Genomic DNA, 12429 nt, shown 5'->3' on the forward strand with positions numbered 1-12429 from the left:
GTGTGTGTGTGTGTGTGTGTGTGTGTGTGTGTGTGTGTGTGTGTGTGTGTGTGTGTGTGTGAGTGAAAGAGAGAGAGAGAGAGAGAGAGAGAGAGAGAGAGAGAGAGAAAGAGAAAGAGAAAGAGAGAGAGAGAGATTCTGGCGCAGAACAGAGCAGGTTTACATTACACATAGACCGGCCCGCCTATGAATGTATCTATAGGCTACATGCATTGTTCTATTGTCAGCACTCTGATATGATATGAAAGTGTGAATTGTGTCATATGAAAGTATGCAGGCATAGACAACGTGTCAGATAAGCTCAATGACAGAATGTGGTTCAGCTTGTTGATTTCTGTTGCTTGCCCTGATTTAAACCAGCTGCTTTTATCATTTCTGACATTTCATTGCATTTATTTTACATTTGACGTTAATTCCTTTTGCTCCTCTGTAAAGCACGTTGTGAGTGTGGTAAAATAGTATTATAATTGTAATATTATTTTTATTACCTATTTGTTCATCTAATCCTCCAACAGGCAAGTCACCTTTAGACAATGATGGAAGATGTACTATTCAATTAGTAAAAGGCCTGTATTTATACAAGCTCATAATGCTCAGCGATGCAGTGCGTTGTGATCTCGTACATCGGCCAATTTCGAATGTCTTAAGGAAAAAAATACCCTTTTGTTTTAAAGTTTGTAGCAAAGCGTGTAGAAATGATCTAAGAGACCTTTTGGTTGTACCGTTTGTGATAAAGCCACACAGAAGAAACCCTTTACCTGTACTTTTTGTACAGGTAAAGCTTCTTCTTCTATTTCTTAGTTTTTTCTTGGAAAAAATGACATGATGGGAACTACTCATGCACAAAACTGAATTTCACCCAATGTTTTTACCTGTAAAACTGTGATTCTGATTCTGGTCCAAAGAGAACGTCTTTTGAGCTGACGAGCGCCGTACTTTCAAACCAATCAACCATCGCTGTGGTTGAATCACCCGATCTTTCTTATTAAGCACAAATAGCTTAGCTGAAACTATGTAAACATGGACTGGTTGTGATAACGATTCAACGTCGGGTCGTAAATCACCAGGTTGTCAGACACAGGCAGCACAGGAGGATCAGAGGAGCAGCCGCTCCTCTCCAACAGTTGAACTGTTTCCAGCTAGAAGCACCAAAGGGCGCTGCTCCAAAACAACGCCAGGCGTCAGTCAGGTTCGCTGAAGCGCCGTGCTCGGGTGCTGGCCAGAGAACAGGGGCGTGCACAGATAAACACCAGGTTGTGCTATAGAGCACCTGCCCCTTTGCCCTCTGTTTTGTACAGTGAGTGTACAGTATATGTGGCACATGGTGACACATGGTCGACCAATTCTGGATTAAAAGCTGCCAATATATTATTTATGCCCAAAAATTAATAAATCTCACACACTAGTAAGGCAGCCGGCGGTTCCACGCGCTGCCCAAGGTGCCCTTTTTCCACTTGAGCAACCTAGCTGCCCAAATGTCAGCTATAAACATCCATGGACGCAGACCCTTACCTTAGTGCTCAAAGCAGTGCTGTAGACAATATACCTTGATTATTCCCTGCGTGACATGCACACGTATAAATAGGCTATCCGCTTGCGCATCGTGGTCAATGGATGAAATGATTAGCAGTATACGGTATACACTTTTTTCCCCCAAAACTTTAGCACATCATCATCGCCATGTTGGCTTGTGGTAGACATTTTTGTCAACATTCCATTTTTGCCTCGGACATACAAAATGAGTGGACTATAATATTACCAGAAACATTAGCCCTAACATGTCTGTAACTCTGAGAGTGTTCAAATGGAACCAAATTGACCCTTACGGATCCATTTGGTTCCATTTGAACACTCAGAGATAAGGGGGTCTTTGCAAATAAAACATTTGAGAACCACTAGTGGCCTCCTAATGTGCCATAGTGTCGTAATAAATCATTGTCATACTTATTCTGAAGATGATCTCAAATTTGCCAAGGACAAGACCAAGTCTTTGCCACGTGTATGGACATATTGGTGACCCCTGTCTGCAAAGTAACCAAAGTTGTTCTGCTCCTAATGGATGTTTGCAGATAGGCCTATAGAGTCCAGGTTTAAAAGTGACACGCCATTGCAGGCTACAAAGAGGACTGTGTTGAAAACCTGGGTAATGTGCTCATGTTCTGCAGCCTGGCAAGCTCTGTTTCTATCATGCATGTGTTACTGAGAGCTAATGGTGTGAGGATTAAAGTGCTTAGTCTGGGTTTAATGCACAAGCATACACAAATCAATCATGGGCCCTACATGCATACACAGACACAGTATACAGTATACACACAGACACAGACATGCACAGGCAGTGAGCACCATGCATCTGTGTGAACACACGCCAACGAACGAACAAACGCAGAAACACACACACGCACATACACTCACAGGCTCACATACACTCACAGGCTCACATCTTCATACATGTGCATGCACATACACACACACCACAAAGAGACACAGACAAAAGGATACGTTTATCTTTAACTCCTGTCGCTCCCTCCAGCTTTCTTTCTCACACTCCAACACACACACACACACACACACCTGTGCGTAAGTGGGTCACCCCTCCCCCCCCTGTCTCCCCATCAGTCTGTCTCCGTCTGGCACAGGACCCCCCCCCCAACCCCCCACACACACACCCTCTAAATCCTGCCTTTCCTCATGTTGCTATATTGCACAGAGTTCCCACAGCAACGCTGGTCCCAGTGAGCCGGCTTGCAAGGACCAGTGTGTGCTGGCTCATTGCGTAAGCAAGCATGTCTGCCAGTTTGTATGTATGTGTGTGCGTGCGTGCGTGCGTGCGTGCGTGCATAACGCTGTGCGCATGTATGGCATGCAAGTTATAGGCATTACTATATAACACGCATATGGGCGCATATGAGTTTGTGCTTGAAATGTACTGTAAATTCTGCAAACTGTTAATAAATATTTCAATCAATCAATCAATCAAAGCACATGCATGTTTGCACGTACGCCGCATGCATAATTTATGCGCACGTGTGCATGTGAATGGAACTGCATGGTGTCAGTGACCGGTGGGGGTGTACTAAAATCACACCCGTGTGAAGTAAGTGCATGTATCTCCGTGTGGGCGTCCCCGGGGGGTCTCTGAAACTTCCAGACCCACAGGACCGTGCTCAGGGTGCCGGCCCGCTTCCGGCAAGCCACCCCGCCTCCGAAACGGTCGAGAAATGACAGAGAGTCACTGTACTGTACTGTCACACCCAAAATCATCATATATACAGATAATATGTGTGTGTGTGTGTGTGTGTGTGTGTGTGTGTGTGTGTGTGTGTGTGCGTGCGTGCGTGCGTGCGTGCGTGCGTGCGTGTGTGTGTTAGGCTGCGCAACAGTTTCGTGCTCGGACACAGCCAGGGACGAACACAGCCAGCCAGCCAGCCATGCACCACAGACACACAAAGCTGCGTAAGGAAGTGGTTGCACCACTTATAAATTAGCGAATCGGCAATCTCACAACACGACACAATGCTGTGAGTGCGTAGAGCACGGCGCATGCAGAGAAGTATAAATCAGCGTGCTTGGCTTGCTGTCCTCCACCACCCCGCTGGGCCCAGGCAACTAAATAAGCTCATTGTCAGGACTGTGGAGAGTGCAGGTGCACCTCTTCCTTTTTCACCTCCGACCCTCGGCCCACGACCCCCACAAAGCCCTTTGTGAACTCTATTTACCAGGGACTCAGCGGAGAAACCACAGTCCATTACCAAGCTCTCCTCTCGCCCACTTTCTCTCTCCCATTTTCTCCTCTCTCTCAAGAAACCAATTAGCGACAATACAAGTAGGTTAGACTCTCTATTCAGAGTGGGTATTGTCGAGCACAATGCCAGGAAGCATTGTGAGCTAACAATTAGTGGCAATGGGGCAGTGTAGAGTGTCACTGACATTGTTGGGAGCCGCACAAGGCCGGGTTTGTTCCCTGGAAGGAGGGAGTGCGGGCCGAGGGAGGAGGGTGGAGGGCGGAGGGGTTCCCAGGCGCTGAATTAGCCCAGCTCGGCCCATGTCTCCCAGCCACACAAGACGCTTATCTGTGGCAGGGCTCCGGAGACAAGCGATGTGTCCCCAGAGAGGGTGTGTCTCCCTCTCACTGTCTCTCTGGGTGTAGGTGTTTATGTTGGAGGTAACCCTATACCTGGGACTGTGTGTGCACGACGCACAGACGCATTCTCTGTGTTTGTGCGCTTTGTGTGCACGCACGAGACACACAGTTCTATGTGCGTATGAGCGCTCATGTGCCAATGTCTCTCTCTGCCCTTCAGAGTGGGTGTTTGCATGCTTGCATCCATTGGTACATTTGACCGCACAGTAAACATTATCGGCGTTGATTGAATCCAGAGTGCGAACATGGACCCGATCCGTTTTCACACGTGAGTTAAATTAATTCAGGTTATTTTGTACTGTGTGCTGCTATGCACATCCACTCAGCCATGTGAAGATCAGCGCTGAGACGAGAGAAAAGCCCCTGCCCCACCCCCAGGTCTACCCATGACCCCGGTTTCTCGTCTCGAGGTCGCGACCCCGCTTCATTAGCACATGCTAACACTAACAGTGGGCTCGTCGCCACGTGAGGGAACGCGTTCCCCCCCAGCCGGCGGCAACACCCCCGCTCCCACTCCAACCCAGGGGTCACGACCAACAGGTCAGGGGTTCAGCTGTCATTGTTATCCCCACCATTCGCCTCCACTCCCACCCCGCCACACCCCACATGTCCCTGGAATGCTCCCCCCCCCCCCCCCCCCCCACACACACACACACACACTACACACACAAAGAACACACCCCCGGACACACCCCCACCATACCATGACATCATTGGACCGAGGCAGAGATTCTGGGCGGGGGAGGGGGGAGGACCGGCGTGCCGCGTGGATACAGGGGAGCTGCTGACAGCTCATGCTAGCCGGGCTCGGCCTAAATAGACTCCTCTGTTCTGGAGTGGGAACGGTAAGGCAACTGTGAGATTCAATCAACTCTGTCTGATGCAGTTAGCCTTTCCAGGTAGAATCAAATGTGAGAAAAAAAAAACGAACCGAACAGAATTAAGCTTTTGTTAATGTTTGGCAACTTTCGGCTTTGGTAGAGAGACATGACCCGAGTTGGATCCAAACCTGGATCCTTTCAACTCACAAGGAGCATGTTGTCTGTGCACTGGCTGAGCCACCAAGCCCCAAGTTAAAGGACCACTTACATTTTTCGAGCGGACGTTCGAACCATCATTTTTCATTAATTTAATACAAAAATAAACCTTTGCGAGCACCGAATCATAGAAGCTGCAACTCATTAAAGATCCTATGGGGGCGACATTGCATAGTCTCTGTGAAAAAAAGTCTCCACTCTGTCTTGAAAATGCGTGAATCTATTCTACGTCCCTAACGACCCTGCCTGTCTTGCCTCCCATGGTCTCACCAGACTGTCCTCCAAGAATGACAGCTTGGCACGCGCGACAGGCTGCAGCCTTGTAACTAACTTGTAACTTTTATTTTTGTAGAAGAGGCAAACTAATATTGTTTATGCTGTTTGCTTTGATTGAATAATTGATTGAACACGTACATGTGTTCTAAATAAAGTGTTAGTGTCAAGCTGTCATTCTCTTGTATTATATTGTATAATGCATGTATCCTCCACCTCGGTAGCCGCGGTCCCAGCTTCAGGCTTAGGAAAGTCTAGCCTGGTGATGCGCCATCCTGTGAGAGGGTTATCTCTTAGTCCAATAAACAGGCTGTACACTTAAAATTATGGATTCACAAGATCTGGCATTTATTGATTGCCCACAATTATCCCAAATTGAATGGTCATGTGATATACATATGAACAGCAAAGACATATATGAAAGCAAATACAACCTGTTACATCACGAATTCAGATTAGATCATATCAGTCCGCAGATCGGTGGGGCCCCGCGAAGCGCAGGCCAGAGGGTTAGTCTGTCCTGGAGAATTCTGACGTGTCACTCTGCTCTCAGACGCTATATAGAAATCTCTCTCACTGAGTGACCTTGCATGCACACAGCTCGGCTGCACACTCATAAAAGTAATGGTAACTGCTTAAAGGGTCTACTTTCCCCATCACTGGGAAGCATTTCATTTCGGGTTTATGATCCGGTCTGGAGCGGATGGTAACTTTTGTCATGTTGTAGTCAATGATTTGTAGTCATCTGGCAGGAAACCACAAGACGGAATCAGTACTATGAAAGACCAGACCAGGCTTTCCTCTGAGATGGAAAGCCTGGTGACGCGAGGTATGGTGATGCCGGTAGTGTCGGTAGGCCAATCAGAGGCAGGCGGGGCGTTACCATGTCTATGCTCGGACCCGAGTGGAATAGTAAGATAGTGGCGACAGCCACCACATGCTTTGATCTCGAACGCAAAGCGAGTGTCTATGGGCTATATAGTTCCAAACATTGGAACTATCCCATTGAGATAGAATGAGCACTTCCGCATTCCATTGTTACAATGGGAGTGTCACAGCCCCTGTAGTTTGGCCTACTAGGGCCTGTGTGGTTTGTTAGGTAGGCCTAGTCTTGTGTTTTCCACAGGTCCTGCCGAGTTGCCAATCGGGTGCATTGGGAGCACCTGGCCAGTGTTCCCAGGGTGCACTATAAGAGGCTGGGTGTGGCCACACTTAGGCTCTCTCTCTCCTTCCATGAGAGCAGCAGCATGTGTTTGCACCATTCAACACCCCACACTACTTTTACCACACACTTACACTACTGATCTACTGAATAACACACCCCACTTAGTATGTTAGTATTGTTTGATGCATATTAAGTTGTTTAAGTTGTAAATAAATATTGGTTTGTGCACTTTTAAACAGCCGTGTGTCTTCCTCCTTTGTTATGGCCCAAGAGCCAGGTCATAACATGGGGGCTCGTGATTTGAACTTGGATTGGTCGTGATGTTGTTAACAGGTAAAGTAACTAACTTCCTGTTTTGTTTGAACTTGTAGATTACTAAATTAGTCATGGTATTTTGGCATTAGGAGGAGGTGCACGGTAGTTAAAGTGTTTTGGTTGTATTTGTTTGGTTAACCAGTTTGGTTATAATATTTGGTTTGATGCTGGTCATTTCATGTGTATTTGCTAGGGTTAGAAGTTAGGATGGGTGTGACAAGTGTGTTTTGTCTGAGGCTTGGTGGTCCCTGTGTAGGATTAATGGTGTTTTCACCTGTGGGACTCGCTGTATTTTTTTTAATTTGTTGATTTGTCTTTGTAGATTCTGTTCCACACAAGATGGGACAGGGTGGTACCACTGGGATGCCTTGTCGGTATGGGGGACTCAGGAGGGCCACTGAAGACCAGGGCAAGTGAGTCAGTTTCGTTTTTTGTTAGGCAGCTGAGGTAGGGGGATCACCGCACCTGTAGGCACACCTGTCATATCTGTCCTGGCTTTGCAGTGTTGTGAGAGAGCATTTATTTTGTTAGTTTTTGTGTGGATTAATTGTGAATTGTTAGTTGTAATTGTGAATTGTAATTCACTTGTCGTCATAGTTTTGTCGTCATAGTTTTCTGTCTGAATTGGTTGGTCCATCATTTTGTTGTCAGTAGGCCTACATATCTTGTGAGAGCTTAATGTGTGGGAGCTGTTGTTTAAAACTGGTAATGGCAGGAGTAGTCTTCACCAGGCTGGTGCAGCTGGGAGCAGGGGGGCAGTCAGCCAGATATTTCGTGAAGCCTCATTTGAAATCGGTAGTTCATATAATGGCCTGTTGTGGCGCTGGACTGGACCCAAAAAGCCCCATAGCTCCATAGAGGCCCATGTATTTTGGCCCAACTTCACCTAGACTGTATTACCTTAATAAACATGGTCATGAATACTTTCTTCTTCCAGTCACTAGTTTAAAGTCTCATTTCTAATGTCATAATATTCTTTTTGGAAAATTATGGTCCCATTAATTAAAAAAATGACCATAAAGAAAAAAAGCCATCGCGTATGTTCTGAGGGGCGTGGCTACCGTTACAGTCTATGATCGGGATTCCCCTCCCACTCGAGTCAAAATAAAAACCAACGGAGAAGAAGGGGGGAAGTCCCACCTCGTTGTCTGGGCAGCCAATGACCAGCTGGTATACAAAACGGAGCCAGCCAATGGCCAGCTGGTACCAAAGATGGCGACTTACATCAGGAATTAGCATATTATTACAGGCTTCATTTTACGTTCATGTTAGACCCGGGGAACGCTTTGTCCATATTTTTTACAGTCTATGGCTGGGAGACAGTGTTGTATCTGTCAGGCTGTAGGTGGTTGGGAGGTGTAGATTTTGGTTTTATCCTGTCTAGTATGCGATTTGTCTCATCAGGCCGGAATGGCTGGGAGGCAGTGTTCGTTTCCCCTGTCCTTCTGACATATGGGTCGGTTGGGGAGGGGGGTTTGGTCAAGGGCAATGCTGGATGGATAGGTGTGGGGCTTTGTGTGCACACTCCCGGTGAACTGGGAGGAGCCTCCACCCTCTGTTTCATTCAGGTTGGCCTTATTAAAGGGTTTGGACTTTGTATGTTGGATCAGAAAATGTTGTGAGGGAGAGTATTATATTTGACAACATGAACAATGTTTTGTCATTTTCAAGTCTGGCCTGTTTCTGTCTCGTATCTACCTTATATCCCTGTTCCTCTATTCTTAAATGCTTCAAGAATACCGGCAATCTCCCGACCTCTTGTTTTGTTTTGTTTTTTGTCTTTCGTTTTTACTCATATATATTGTGGGAGGTCGGGTGGGAAACAGTACTCGGAATGCAGTATCAGGGGTTAGACACACGATGGCGCCCCTTGCTTTATTGTAGGTATTTATGGTAGGTAACTCTCTCTATCCACAGGGCACAGAAGAGTACTTTTGAGTAGAAGTACTCAAATACATATCGGTGAGTAATCAGAGTAAAAGTACTTGGTAAGGGGACCGGGTGAGTATGGTAGCTAGGACCCCTTAGGCTCGGCCAACAGGTAGGTACACAAGTGCTTATATTCTGATTTCTCTCTAAACATGTGGGCTGCCGTAGCAGTATACTGCAGCAGCCAATGTGTTAACAGAAACAGTGACTTTTCTTTCTAATCACAGCCTTGGTCTTCTTTCACCAGGGTAAGGGCGGCTCTCGCCAACTTAAAGTCTTTTACAGGTTTAACTGAACAGAAACGGCCTGTCTTCGTTCACAGGGCTAGGGTGACACTTTTAACTAGAATGTGCAGCCTTTGATAAACATCAACAAGATCCTCTTCGTTCACATTCTTCAGCGCTAGTGTGACACAGGTAACTATACGTCTTTTCTTCAGTTAACATCAACAAGGTGCTCTTCAGTTAACATCAACAAGGTGCTCTTCATTCACAGTTCTTCTTATTATCTTTAGCTTCTCAAGCGTCGGTAAGTGCCTCTTCTTAGTCAACGTGTGATAGTGAAAGAACGTTTGTCTTACTGCGACCTTAACGTGCGGTGGTCTGCCTGTGGATACGAGGGTCCCGTCTTCTGCTACTCGTCCCCGATCCGAGTCAGGAGGGTCTCCAGGTATGCACCGCTTTCCAAGCGACACTTGGTTATGGGGGGCACACACTCCCGTGTGTGCTTTCAGCCCCACTCCTACAAGCCTGATGAGGTGAGAATACAAGCGTACATTGAGTGGTGGTACAAGCGATCAAACAATGTGTTTAGGTCATATGTCTGGATCCATAAAGGTGAGCAGTGGGGACTTACCATTACCATCCAACGCCAAGTGGACGGCATATGCTGCCTGCGCGTCTTGGTGTGTAGCAGCGAGTGATACTGCTAGACGTGAGGGTCGTTTATAAAGGGTGCGGCTGACAGGTTGCGTCTGTCGTTAATTGCGGTGGCTGGATTAGGCGCAGCTGATTTAGGATTGCTAGCCTCTAGGATAGTATACGGCGTCTATGACACGGCCGTGGGCGTGCCGCGACGGCGCTTGTCTGGTTGCCATAGAGACGCGCTCCTCCCACTGTGGCGAGACCTGACACACTCCACAATATATATATATATATATTTTTTTACTGTTGATGTTTCTGTATGTCTTGTTTGTCTTTGATATCCGTTTTGCATATTCAAAAATTCCAAAATAAAGAGTTAAAAAATAAATAAATAAAATACCGGCAATCTTAGTTGCTGATAGAAGGCCTGGTGTGCTGGGTGCAGATTGAATTGGTTGGGCTGAAATTAATTTTGGAGTTTGTCTTAATGTTGGTTTATAGTTATCCTAGGTAAACTATGTCTGGTACGTTGGTTACATTGGTTTGGTTAAGTTGGTTTGGCAGGTGTATGGTTTGCGCAGATTCCCATCCTTAAAAATAATAATAACTAGAAAAAGTGCCCTTCTGGGCACAGGTCTCCACCAGGATTTCTTCCTCAGCCTAGTGGGAATATGCGTGCACAGTTTCATCGCAATCGGACGCTGCGTTGAGGAGTTGTGGCGATTTGTACAAAGCGGGCTACTCCTGAAAACTGTAGGAGCCAATCGTGGCCAATCAGGATGGAATATGAGAAATCAAACAAACCTGTCTTGATCACATGACTATGGAGATCATGTGTACCGATTTGCGTGAAATTTGGAGAAAATCTGAAGGAGTAATAATAGAAAATGTGTTTTACATATGTCGGCCTCCTGGTGGCGCTATAAAGAGCAGATGTGAAAAAAGGCAAAGGTTTTTCCTTGGCCTCTAGGGAGTTGGCATACAAAGTTATCCACAGATCCGTGCAGTTAGAGGTAAAAACACTTTTCGGCCAGTTATAGCGCCACCTTGAGGCTGAAATTGTTGATGTGGCATTTCGTCCTCGGCCTAGTGGGAATGTGGGTGCACAATTTCACGGAAATCACGCGATGTGTTCATGATTTGCAGCATTTTGTTTGAAACTGAGCACTCCTGTGAACTTTGGAAGCCAATCTTAACCAATCAGGATGGAGTCTGAGAAATCTGAAAGACCGGTTTCGTTGAATGGCTCTAGAGAGACTGTGTACCAATTTGCGTGATGTTTGGACAAAATCTGTAGGTGTACTGTGCAAAAACTTGTTTTGCACAAAGCGGCCTCCTGGTGGCGCTATAACAGGCCGTTCTGGAAAGTTTGGGGCAGAGGTTCATCGTTGGCATCCAGGGAGTGTGTGTGCAAAATTTGGCATCGACCGGGTTAACGGTGGCCGAGATTAGCTGCTCACGGACACACGGACGGACACACGGACGGACGGACGGACGGACGGACGGACGGACGGACGGACGGACGGACGGACGGACGGAGTGCAAAACATACTCTCCCCCCATGCCTTTGGCCTGGTGGAGACAATGAATTGACTGTATAGCGCTTTTGTGTTGCTGATTGTTAAAATGTGTGTCTCTGTTTGCCTTGTGGTAGACTGGTCACTGGTGTGTCAAAGCTGGAAGCTTTAGATGGTGAAACATCATGCCACAGTGTGGTAGTTTTATATGCTGGGGGGGGACGATAGTCTCGGCTGGCCTTCCGCCTCTGAGAGGTCGAGCTCCAAACAAGCTGGTGCTGTGCATTAGGGCTAGAGCTGACAGGGTTACCTGCCCCTCAGCCAGATACTGCCACTGTTAAAACATCACTCTTTTAACATCAGCAAGCATATAGGTTTTGCTCTATTTTGTATTGGTTATTGGTTTGCTGTTTGCATATAAATTGGGGGGAAAGTCTGCGCAAACATGTCTTCGGTTTGGTGGGAAAAACATTTTTGAAGTAATGTGATTTTCTATGCTAAATGACCCAAATGTTTAATGATATTTTGGTTATTGGATGAGATAGTGTCTCGGCCCCTTAAGGGTCCTCGCTTTGTAGGGGGAGGGTGTCACAGCCCCTGTAGTTTGGCCTACTAGGGCCTGTGTGGTTTGTTAGGTAGGCCTAGTCTTGTGTTTTCCACAGGTCCTGCCGAGTTGCCAATCGGGTGCATTGGATTTGGGAGCACCTGGCCAGTGTTCCCAGGGTGCACTATAAGAGGCTGGGTGTGGCCACACTCAAGCTCTCTCTCCTTCCATGAGAGCAGCACCATGTGTTTGCACCATTCAACACCCCACACTACTTTTACCACACACTTACACTACTGATCTACTGAATAACACACCCCACTTAGTATGTTAGTATTGTTTGATGCATATTAAGTTGTTTAAGTTGTAAATAAATATTGGTTTGTGCACTTTTAAACAGCCGTGTGTCTTCCTCCTTTGTTATGGCCCAAGAGCCAGGTCATAACAGGAGTCAACGCAAGTGTCGTCACTATACTATTCCACTCGGGTCTCAGACGTAGAAAAGATTCACGCCTTGAAAACTGCTGATCTGCAAAGCTCACAGCACGTCATAGATGAAAATGAAACTAACAGTGCTTCCCGGCGCAAAAATAAACAGTTAAAGCCTTCCATGCTAGAAGGCTTTCTTACCTTTATTTGTAGTTG

The sequence above is a fragment of the Protomyctophum parallelum genome, assembly GCF_964188405.1.
Source record: "Protomyctophum parallelum genome assembly, chromosome: 6".
In the NCBI taxonomy this organism is placed as follows: Eukaryota; Metazoa; Chordata; class Actinopteri; order Myctophiformes; family Myctophidae; genus Protomyctophum; species Protomyctophum parallelum.